The sequence below is a fragment of the Palaemon carinicauda genome, chromosome 1, assembly GCF_036898095.1.
Source record: "Palaemon carinicauda isolate YSFRI2023 chromosome 1, ASM3689809v2, whole genome shotgun sequence".
Classification (NCBI taxonomy): Eukaryota; Metazoa; Arthropoda; class Malacostraca; order Decapoda; family Palaemonidae; genus Palaemon; species Palaemon carinicauda.
Window position 1 is genome coordinate 126,110,511 of NC_090725.1, and position 12,500 is coordinate 126,123,010.

At 34.1% G+C, this 12,500-nt stretch overlaps 1 protein-coding gene across 6 annotated transcripts in view; it reads left to right on the plus strand.

Annotated features, from left to right (window-relative positions):
• The window catches only part of LOC137651484 (NAD kinase-like), a 548,585-nt gene that overhangs the window by 466,577 nt on the left and 69,508 nt on the right, over positions 1-12,500 (plus strand). The gene's annotated exons all lie outside the window — the stretch shown is intronic.

A 12,500-nucleotide genomic window follows, 5' to 3' on the forward strand; every position in this document is an offset into this window, starting at 1 on the left:
TACCCCCTAAGTAGTGCCCCCCTCCCCCCTATTGGGGCAGCCAATAAAGGAAGAAATTTATTAAGATATTCGGGAATTTGTGCATTGAGAGCAAAGATGTCGCGATTTTGATAATTCGATATATAATGTAGTATTTCCTTGCAAGTTTGACCTGGCATGTGGTCCTTACTCCTCATGCATAACGTTTTATCAAGATAAAATTTATTACATACGGTAATGTTCGTCTCACAATAAAAGCCATGATCCATAGTTAAGATAACTCGTAAAATAGTAATAACAGGGTCAAAATATTAGCCTTGGGCCATTTGTATTATTTCCATAAAAACAAAAAGAAAATTTAGTTTGTACTTTTTACTGCACGGCCGTATGTTACGGTACTAAACATTAACATGACATTTGGTTGAGGGCTAAATCTTTAATCTTCAGGCTCACTGTATTCCATTTCAGTGAGGTAAAATTGCTATTTCTTCCGTATTTAAAGCGTCTGTTCTGTGTATAAAACTGAAATGATAATATTTTTTATTGCAAAATCCCTGAAATGTTTTTCTTTTGAGTATTACTACAAGTACGACTATCCGAAAAACGAAACCCTCTTTTGTTAAAGGTATACAAAATAAAACCGTTTCTGAGTTTTATTGCAATGCCTCAATTGAAATTAAAATAATTATATACCTGATTTATATGGAGGAGAGCATCATTAGTATGTATGCTTTACATTGATAGAGCTGATACATTATGGTCGCGTATTTTTGAATATAGATGTAATTATAATTCATCGAAGATGTTGAAGTATCAAATGGTAAACATATGTTTAAAGGTCGCTCATGAGTGGCAGAGGCAAAGGACAGTGACATTGATCTAGAGACTGACCATATATAGCCTACATATGATCTGCGCCTAAGCCTCCTCTCCACCCAAGCTAGGCCAGGGAGGGCCAGGCAATGGCTGCTGATGACTCATCAGATAGACCTATAGGCTCCCCCAAATCTCCCATCCTTAGCTCACAAGGATGGTTAGGTTGCAGCGACCAAAGGAACTAACGAGTTTGAGCAGGACTCGAACCTCAGTTTAGCAATTACTAGTCAGGGACTAGTAATGCGCCATCTCAACCCATTGATATCAGTGACAATGCCCAACACTTAAAGCATTTCTGATTCAACTTATTTTACTCCTTTGCATTACTAAATCAGATCTTCTGTATGTTAAATATCAAAGATAGTTCTCCCGTTTATTTTTCCATTAGAGTGAATTGTTGTTAAAGGTGCTTAATGTCTGTATTATTTTCCATTGTTTTTAACTTTTCAATTCCGTTTAGCATAAAATTGATTCGAGTCAGATATTTAGTTTCTTTACTTTTGTAGAGTGTACATGCATTTAGTTTCAGTTACATTTTTATCAATATTGATATGTTAGGAACTACAATTTATTAAACTTTTGTGTGTCAACCGTGGTTTTATTCATGTTGCAAAAAATCGGAAAAATATTCAATAATCAGGAGTGTGTTCATCGCTGAAACATTGTCTAGAAAAATATTACAAACTAAAATCCCTCTAAAAATTAGATTACAGATTTTAGTCAACCCCGAAAGGTAATAAACTAGTCGATTAATGGAAGAAACATGAAAAAGCTATAAAACAACTAGCAGGTTAAGAAGGTTTGCTGAGTAATCTTAACTTTTAGGACTCTAAGAATTTCATCAAGGAATACCTGGCTTAGCATTAAAATGCACAACCATCTCATTGTCTAAAAACGACTGTAGCCTTTCAACTATACTGCAGTGTTCACTTATCCCGAGTTGGTAGATTCTTTTGGGTCTTCATAATATAGCCACCCTACGACAGCCATTAAAAATCATGTTGAACAGACTTAAAAAAATATTTAGTGCAACCGAAGAGCTAAGTTTGATACTAGGAAACTATTCCAGACACGGGAAGTATATTTTTGGACCGCGTGCGTTATATTTTCATAGAAGTAAAAGTTACTTATTGTAAAATATCGTTCCGGGTATTCAAAGAAATTTTGTCTTCCATTATTTTGTCCCTAATACCTAGCTGGCAATACGTTCTGAAGTAAACATTTGACGTGAACATTTTTTCACTATGTTAATTTCACAAGAAGAAGGACCAGGTTTTTTTTATTCTCTGAAGTTTAAGATTGATTTGGCTAAACTGAAGAGATTTAAATATGATGTATGTGGTTATTTGTAGCGTCAAAGAATCAAGAGCTTTACAGTTATCATTATTGCCCTTAAGCGAAATTCATGAATAACAATATTATTCGTAATATGTTAAATTCATTAATCCTCTACTGACAAATGTAAATCGGTAAAACGTCATTGAGTCAAAGATAAACTTCCTAGTATTAGATTATTTTCATGAATTTTTTATGAAGCATTTCTTCGGATTAGATTAAAAGCATCACCATTGACACCTAATCTGTATAATACTAATTTATATACTAGTGGGTGCGTCAATATGTATTAAAAGGCTTACAGATCAGAGCTATTTATAAAAATACTTGCTTTGTAGATTTATATTTATATATTTATGCTATCTATTTATCCATCTAACTATATAATTTAAAAAAAATGAGATATTTGCCGTAGGACAGATTGTTTGTGCTCAGTTTATAGCGATGAACCAAGAATCTTCAAACCCTTAACCTCTCCGTTGCTTACACGTATGCACACACGCTTATTTCACTTGACTAAATGACATAATTCGATCGTACAGACTACAGAAGGGAATTAACTTGAAACCCTTGAAAATTCCCTCGTGCCATTGTTTGCTTAAGTAGTGAATTCTTTCCCTGATAGTTAATCTCCTTCGGTGGTTTGTAGCCATTGTAGACAATGACTTGTGATTAGTAACCTCATACATAAAGGTAGCGTGATATCCCCGCTGGTTAATACTGTATGGAGATGGTGGATTATAATGCGCAACTGAGGAAGAAATATTTGAGGATATGTGGCTACCAGATATGAGATGGTTAGGGAGACCGAAATTTGCAATGGGTTGATTTTGTGAAGAGAGACATGAGGGAGATGGGATTGAGCGAGGAAGATGCACTGGACCGAAGGAAATGGAAGAATGTACTGAAGAACCACCATAACGACCCCAAATAGGGATAAGCTTGGAGAGGAAAGAGATGTACTTATAAATACACACACACACACACACATATATATATTTATATTTATATATATGTAAAATATGTATGAATGTATGTATGTACACACACACATATATACACTTACATACCTTAACAAGGTAAAACGGCTTCCATATCGTCATGATCAGCAAAGCTAATTAGTCATGGTCACCCATACTAAATTTAGGTTGGTTTGCTGTGAGTGGTCAGGCAAAAATCTCCTACCATCACCAAACTGCAAATGGCCTGCGGGGTGATGAAAACTGGCCAAAACATAGATATGAATAAAACAGCCCAGTCTTGGTCCCCAGTCCCCACTCAGCGGCAGTATAACAACTCCCCAAGTAGGCCGGCGAGTTACATCCCAGGGCAGGGGATGCTAAAAATCTCTCGACCAGAAGAGGCCACCTTTGGAAACTAAACCTCGCAACATACAAAGTCAGGACCCTATGTAGGGAAGAAGATCTTGCTTTGTTACTAGAAGAGCTGAAAGAAATAAATTAGGATATGATATAATTTAGTGAAATTAAACTGGGGAATCTTATATGGTATTATAAAAGGGCTATGTATTGTATTTAGCTTCAAAGGACATGATAGGAACAAAGAAAATGGAGTGGGCTCTCTTAGTTATATATATATATATATATATATATATATATATATATATATATATATATATATATATATATATATATATATATATTATATATATATATTTATATATGTAATGTATATATAAACATTATATATAATATATATAGACATATATTTATATATATGTATGTATACACACACACACATATATATATATATATATATATATATATATATATATATATATATATCTCGAAGGTAAGATAGGAGAATTTTGTAGTACTAGTAATAGAATTGCGGGATTAATTATTAAAGTAAATATTAAGTGTAAACTAAAGATCATTCAGACTTATGTACCAACAATGCCAACAACATCCCATACAGGAGAGGAAATGGAAACTTTATGAAGGGCTGGAAATGTCTATGAAAGAAACATGAAACTTAAATTACATTCATTTTGGGTGATTTCAAATCTAAAACACAGTAGGTCAAAAGAAGAGTAGAGAATCAGCAGTAGATGAATGTGGAGTAGGCACAAGGAAAGACAGAGGAGACATGCTTATAGAATTTACTGAAAGAAACAATCTTAAAATCATGAATACTTATATTCATAAAATGTAACAGAGAAAATGGACTTGGAGAAGTCCAAATGGAGAAACGAAAGGCGAAATAGATTTTATTCCCTGTGGAAAGGTTAATTTAGTTAAAGATGTAACAGTGTTAAACAAGTGAAGTCAAGCGACCATAGAATGGTGAAAAGCAAAATTTGTTTAGATGTAAGGAAAGAGAGGGACAAACTCAATATAAGAAAGAAAATAAAACACTCCTGTAATAAGAGAAAAAGCTGATGAGTTTAGTTTACCAATAAGAAAAATAAGTATACCCAGCTACATGATGAAAGTGAAGCAGTTATAGAAGAAATGAACTGTAATTTAACAAATTTTGGATTGGAATTAGCATAAGAGAAAGGTTTTGAAAGTTCCTAAACAAGATCAAGGAAATCTAACAAAAAACGCCAAAAAAAACTACTAAAGAAAATATCCAAGAGATGAAACACAATTAGCAGACCTATTCAGATCAATAAATAATCTAAAAACCCAAGACATTCGGAAACACAGTCAGACCAAAATTGTGGAAACATTAATGAAAAGAAGAAGCATGAGATTGATGAAAAGATGACCTGGAATTGGCCGACAACAGATGTTTGCTTTAAAGGGGGAAAATGGAAATAATATCAACAAAAACGATTGAATGATAAAATATGCAGATTTCTATACATTGCTATACAATAATGATATAAGAAATAACTTTGCCAATAGGAATAATGAAACGCCTGGGGCGGTAACAAAAGTAACAGTAGGATGTAGGCATGAAAAGAGCCCAAACAGCAGGAGAAGATGGTCTAATGATTGATTTAATAATAGAGGGTGATTTCATAGTAGTAAAACGGGAAGAACTATGGACAGAATATCTTCAAGAATGCTTTATACCCACAGCTTGGAAAAACTTCATCAATATATTAATTCACAAATGAGACACAAAAAAGCTGAAAAGTTATTGCTCAATAAGTTTACTCTCAGTAATGTATAAAATATTTACAAAGATCATATTCGGCCGAATAAAAAAGCAGCTAGACTTAATTAACCGCAAGCAGGCAGGCTTTAGAAGCGGGTATTCAACAACTGGCCATATCTATGTAATTAACCAGCTAATGGAAGATCAACAGAGTATGACAAACCTCTATGTATGGCATTTATAGACTATGAGAAAGCTTTTGATGCTGTCAAATGTTCAGCAGTAATGAAACCCCTTCAAAGACAAGGAATAGATGAATCTTATGTTAGAACACTTGAAGATCTCTATACAGGAAGAAACGCAGTTCTAAAACTACATAAAGATAGTGAGAAACATTCTGATTGAGAAAGAAGTTAGGCAGGGACACTCCATCTCTCCTAGATTATTCACTGTGTGCCCAGAAGTGGTTTTTAAAAATTTACATTAAATAAATATAAGAATTAACATAATTGGGAATACTTAAACAACATAAGATTTGCGGATGACATAGTTTTGTTTAGTGAATTAAGGGAGGAATTGCAAAATATAAAAGATTTGGACAGAGAAAGCAGAATTGTAGGACTGAAAGTGAATATAGGTAAAACTAAGATGGTGTTTAATGAAAATACAGAGACAACAAATAAGGGTTATGGACGAAGCTCTAGAGATTGTTTATGAATATACATAATTACAACAAACAGCAAGTGTTTCCCCAGGACATGAGACCGAAATTAAAAGAAGGTTAAGCTTAGAATGGAGAGCTTTGGTAAATAAAATGAGATTATGAAATTTAGAATGTCTTTCTTAAAAAAGAAAAGTATTTCAACAGAGAGTCTTACCAGTATTAACTTATGCATTAGAAACTCTTACTAAAGCCTTAGAACATTAGCTAGTTAGAATTCAGAGCTATGGAAAGCATAATGATGAGAATAACCCTAATAGAGCGAAAAATAGCAACATGGTTATGAAAGCAAGCTAAAGTAGAGGATATTCTAACAACATGTAAAAGAAAGAAATGGACATGGCCAGGACATGCAATGAGAATGACAGATAATAGATGGGCATTAAGAACAACAGAATGGGTCCTTAGAGATTGCAGAAGAAGAATAGGAAGGAAGAGAAGATAGATAGATTGACGAGCTAGGAAAATTTGCGGGTTTAGACTGGCAAAGAAAGACCATAAACAGACGAGAGTGGGAGAATATGCCTGAGGCGTTTGTACTGTAGTGGACTAGTAACGGCTGATGATGATTTTATACACACACACACACACACACACACACATATATATATATATATATATATATATATATATATATTTACATATATACTGTATATATATACATACATATATATATATATATATATATATATATATACACATATTTATATATATATATATATATATATATATATATATATATATATATATATACACATACATATATTTATATATATATTTATATTTATTTATATATATATACACATACATATATTTATATATATATTTATATATATTTATTTATATATATATATATATATATATATATATATATATATATATATATATGCACGCATGTCTTTTATAATGGATTTATTTACTGCAGAATTATTGTAAACACCTTTTCCAAGAAAGTTTATCGAGAAAATGCAGTCGCTATTGAAGAGCAACAAGGACTCCCTAAAATAAAAGCAGCCAAATCACAATATGAAGAACGTCTAAAACGCATCGATTATATCCTTTTATAAAAAAAGTACAACTACTTTTATGAAAGAGTTAATCTTCACCATTCAAGGATAAGTAAATTTTACTCCCTCTCCGGATATTTGTAAAGGAGAAAAGTAAAAGCAATCAGTACCTTTTATGGTGTCACATCAAGTACAGTACGTGGTCTGAGTCATTGTTCTTATGTCCTTGGTGGGTTCGTTCAGTATTTTGTTAGAAGGTAGTTTTATTTCGTTTCTAGGAAAAATCACTTTTCTTGAACTATGTATGCACAGAGAGAAAGAGAGAGAGAGAGAGAGAGAGAGAGAGAGAGAGAGAGAGAGAGAGAGAGAGAGAGAGAGAGAGAGAGAGAGATTGATTGATTATTAATTTTCGCCTGGCTTATGCTATATATGCTCTTATATAAATGCATAAACATAAACTGCTGTGTACATAACGATATTTTTGATTATATGAATTTTGGAGTTTGAGAGACAGCAGTGAATATTGTCGATAGTTATTTATGCGAGTGGTTCCTCTTTCCAACTTGCTCTCTTAGAGAGATTTCTGCTCGCAGATCTATTTAAATTTTGGCCTTCGACGGCAGGTTATGTTTTTCTTTGATAGTCTGGTGACATATTTGTATGTTTGCCTGTGTGTTTGTTAGTAGGACAACGCAGTAAGTTTTGTGTGCAGTTTTACAAGCTTTTAACGGGTTGTAAGTGAGGTTATTTGGAAAGAAAAGATTATTGCTCGTAGTATTAATCGATTTTTTGGGGTGATATTGGAGAACACATGGAGACATTTGAATTTTTCCGATCATTATTACTGATCCCAGGGGAGAACCATGTTTATTTCAAAGTTAACGAATTCACTTAGACGCTAATGAATATGGAAACACCGTTCATGGATCTATAAACTGACTTTTACGAAGTTTGCGTGTTTTTATTGTTTTCAATTATGTAGATTATGGTGGCACTTCAAGGATGACTTTATTAATAAACTTTTTTTATATATTCGACAAAGAATCATGTAATTCGTTTATCTTCGGTAAAACTACCAGTCTGTTACATTCAGTATGCATATCTTTGTTATGAGAAGTTCTGGAAATATCAACTTGGAACCGATGTCATCCCAGAATTCCTGTAGCCTTCTTTTTTAAGAGACTGCTAATCGTATTCTTCTGAGTCAAGTCTCACTCCCTGTCCTATAGTTGACTTCTTCAAGTGAAGCCTAGTTCAGCACAGGTGGGTTTCCATGTTGACATGAAAGGCTATGTATTAGTCTTGTGATCTGAAGTAGTTTAACGCTATCATACATTGTCGTAGGGTTGACCTATAGATCTGATCTTATTTTGAGAGGTCAAAGAAACATGACAGCCAACAAAAACAAAACTAACGGAAAAGGATCACAACTAGAATGACGACAATTCAGCGAAACCACAGAGGAGACCACTCACTACTTTAAAGTACATCAAAGTTAAGGAAGCGTGCTATCAAATTCCTTTCCAATACGACTAGTTTGTTTCGATTTCTTCATTAGAGAAGTGTTCAGATATAGCCTATATTTACTTTGTAATGCTCACATTACCTTCGATCTCTCTCTCTCTCTCTCTCTCTCTCTCTCTCTCTCTCTCTCTCTCTCTCTCTTTGCACTTAGATTGCTCATTTGCAATAAACGTAGAATTTTTCATTGGTATTATAGAATATATTACTTTTGACTACTATTTTATCTATTATTCGAACTTTTATGTTCTTAGTTCTCAGTTGTTGCTCATGCCCGAAGGAAGTTGTAACGATTGGGTCGGTTTAACGTAAAATTGTATTAAAGTGGTGTACCTTTAAATTTAGGTTAATTTCTACTCGAGAACTTCATTAAAGCTAATATCTGTTTGGCTAAGTACTTCAAGGTTAATGGTTTACTTATTTGTGCATTTAAAATGTTAAGGAAGCACAATACAAATCTAAAAGTATAGTTTTTAAGAGTGCCGCATTTCGTATGTGTTCTTAATTTTTACTCCTTCTATTTTAACGGTATTCTACATTATTTTATGACGTTAGTGTAATGCAACCTATAAACCATGTGATGAATTTGCCCTATTTGTGCGTATGCTCGAAAAGAACCCAGCTTGATGTAAAGCTTGTCCTTTAATTCGAAAATTATATACCAAATATTTATTTTTTTCTAATAGTATTTTTTTTTATAGAATAATGAAAATGTGAGAAAATATACTCATAAAGAATAGCGGACAGATCTGATTTCCCTATTAGCATGAATAATTGTCATGGCTTTGTGATCAGGTGAGGTCAGGTTGAGATGAGATCCTTCGATTTCTTTTCTACAAAGATCAATTGTTTTGTAGTCTGCAGTTCCTGATTAATCTCCCACCGAATCACCCTTGGAAATCTGTATTGTTGTAAATGACCCAATTCTTTCTTTGTCTCGCATTCTCTGAGCAATGAGAGCATGCTATCAAAATCCTTTCCAGTACGAAAAGTTTATTTCGTTTTCTTCATTAGAGAAATTTTCATATATAACCTCTATTTACTTAGAAATTGGTTAGAAACCAAGTGTACGTAACGTATAAAGAATGATAAAAGACGATTCCTGTTGAATTGAAGATGAATATAAAAAAAGATTGTATATTGTTCGGTTTAATGGTGCGGCAGACTAGATAAGACAAACTACAGGATTTGAACGATAGAGTGTGCATGTTTGTTAAGCTGCAGCAATAATGGAATGGAGCTTATCAGTTAAATTTTTCTTTTTTTCAACGAACCATAAATAACATTCAATCTCCGCTCTTTTCTGTGTGGGCTGCCAGGTCTGACGTAAGTTCACAATGAGTCGACAAGTGTTCTCCAGTCAATCTCCATCATCAATCGATGCCGAGTGACCGTGATAACCCAAGGCCGCCAATCAGCGGCCCTCTGGACACACTTGTTCTCCGTTCCAGCCTTCTTTTTACTACTTGGGACAGAATTGCACTGCCATCATGACGGTGGCACTTTCAGAGAAGAATGGCGACAGTTAGGGGGGGGGGGGGGGGAGGTCGTGGACGGAACTCGGTTGGCTATAACGGGGGTTTGCAATTTCTGGATGGGAGGGGGTCTTTTGTGGTAACTCCACTGGGGTAAGGGTTCTGAAAGGCAGTCTGGGAAGGAACCTAGTCCTGCGGGGGTTATTGAGCCAAGCGTCACGTATTCTTGCGTAATCATAACAGGCAATGAATGTCCTTAACTCCCGAAATGCTTGAACTATTGTTTTTATTGGGTTCAGGATCACACATATACACACACGCACACGCATGCATGTACGTACGTACACACACACGCGCATGCATGTACGTACATACACACACACACACACACACATATATATATATATATATATATATATATATATATATATATATATATATATATATATATATATATATATACACATTCCAGTACTGGAACGTACATGCATACGTGTTACAATTATACATGTTTCCTTGGATTCTACCTGTATCTCCTGTAATAAATGCAAATGATATGCTCTTTTCTTGTCTCGACCGCTTCCTGTTCGCTTTGCACATGTTCCCATTTTCCTTCGTAAGTGTCTTCTTGTCTTATAAATCTTTAAAACATGGAAAATCTCTCTCTCTCTCTCTCTCTCTCTCTCTCTCTCTCTCTCTCTCTCTCTCTACTAATGTCAGGGTTTCTTAATCATTTGCATAAAGGTTGACGGGAGATGTACTAGAATAACGAGAATCCCTTTTCATTTCCTCTCTTTTTATATTTAAAAGGAATTTCACTTGTTAGTTAAATGTTTTGAAGTACGTTTGAGATGATTTAACGTTGTTCAATGAAAATGATGGTGCTAATATGTACCACGTAAATAAAATATTTTGTATTGAAAAGGAGCTGTATACTGTATACATGTAGACCTTTTTATACTCTTCTAGGTAACGGTGAGTATAATGAATGTGATTGTGATGAGGAATAGGAACAGTACGTAGGTAAACATGACAATTCTGGTGCGATGCTTAAATTTTTACGGCTTCATTAGGTGGCGACTTGTGAATAACCATCCCGGAAGAATAAATAGTACTTTTTTATTGCCTTTATTTTTGTGAATGCTGATTGTAATTGTAATTTGATTCTATAGATAATCGTAGACAAGAATTATGTAAATAATAACATCAAAATCAGTGCAATACAGATTGTTTTATTCTTTATGTGATTATTTTTTTATGGTCCTAACTGCTTCATCCTCTTTTTAACGTCACTTTTACTTCAGTGTATCTAAACTAAGATGACAGCATTAAATAAGATATATTTTTGTTGGTGATGGGTGAATTTATCATCATCATTATACTTTACTTATAGTTCTTTTTTTAAGGAAGTTAAATTTCTATTAGAGGTGGCTGTTTTTCGTTCTTTATTTGCTTTGCCAGTGTTACCTAAATAAATATCTATTGTAGCTGTTTAGATAAAAGTTATCTATCTTTCTCTCGACATACAGGATGACGAAGGCCATTAGCCCCCTTCCCTTTTTTTACACTTCGGCTAAGCCAAGGCTATTATCTCTCTCTCTCTCTCTCTCTCTCTCTCTCTCTCTCTCTCTCTCTCTCTCTCTCTCTCTCTCTCTCTCTCAATAATTTGTAGGTGAAAACAAATAACTCCCGTTAAAGGAACATAAACTCGCGCAAGTATAGATATCCATGAGCTAGTAAATAGTACACCTGTGTCATATCTGTTTTCTGAAATATTCATTATATAAACAAAGCAGATTATTAAGTATCAATTTGTTAACTGACCTCTGTATCGGGTAGTAATATTGTCGAACAAAATCGATGTAACGTGATGCAATATTGGCATTTCTACCTTCTTGCTTTCGAGGAATTCATTAAATACAGTATTTGCCATGACCGTTCACACCTGAGCGACGGAGTCTATAACTGTATGTTGCGTTCATTTCGCCGTTTTTTACTCATTGAAATATATATTTTTTCTTAAAGATGGTTGTGAAGAAAATATCGTAATTTTGTGCATATGTTTGTGCGTGAGCGTGTGTAGAAGTGATATGTTTATATTAAACATTTATCGGATATATTCTAAAAGGAAATGTTGCTTAGCCATGGAATCGAAATGATAGGTGTTTGTTAAGTAGTTAAGAAGCAATAGAATAAATGTAGGGGAGAAATCTGGAGATTTGCTTTCACGGTAGTTTTTATATCAACTTGAAACCTCTAAGGCGTAAAGGGGAATTAGGAGAAGAGGTTTGTTGGTCAGGGAAAGGGGAGGGAGTAGTTAGTGTTCAAGGGGAACGTATCCCCCTCCCCCATTCAATCATCAGGCCAATACTTCCTTTTACCTTGTGTCAGTGCATTCTTGTTCGTGGCTGTGTGCGTCTGGTTTGGTCTTGTTGGCTTGGAAGTCCTGAAGGTGATGATGGCTTATAAGTCTTTAAAGGTGGCAGTGGTGATTGGTGCGTTCAGATGGTGGTTCTG